We start from the raw sequence: 226 nt of genomic DNA, 5'->3' as shown, positions 1-226 counted from the left end.
TTCCTCAGCATCCGCACCCCGTTCGGGCAAGAAGCCCCGGACTACTTTCGAAGCTGCCACCGCTTCTGGCCCCAGATGGCGACAGCCTTCGGGCAATCTATTTGGAGCCGCCCAGCCGGCTCCCACGTATTCTCGGAGTGGGCGTAACCCTTCCACTTCACAAGGAGTTTGCGCTTCCCGTGAAGCCGCCGCTCCTGGAGGATCCGCTCCACATGGTAGTGGGTCG

This window comes from Plasmopara halstedii, assembly GCF_900000015.1.
Source record: "Plasmopara halstedii genome assembly, contig: Scaffold_3060, whole genome shotgun sequence".
NCBI classification, from domain to species: Eukaryota; Oomycota; class Peronosporomycetes; order Peronosporales; family Peronosporaceae; genus Plasmopara; species Plasmopara halstedii.
This window is presented reverse-complemented; position numbering follows the sequence as displayed.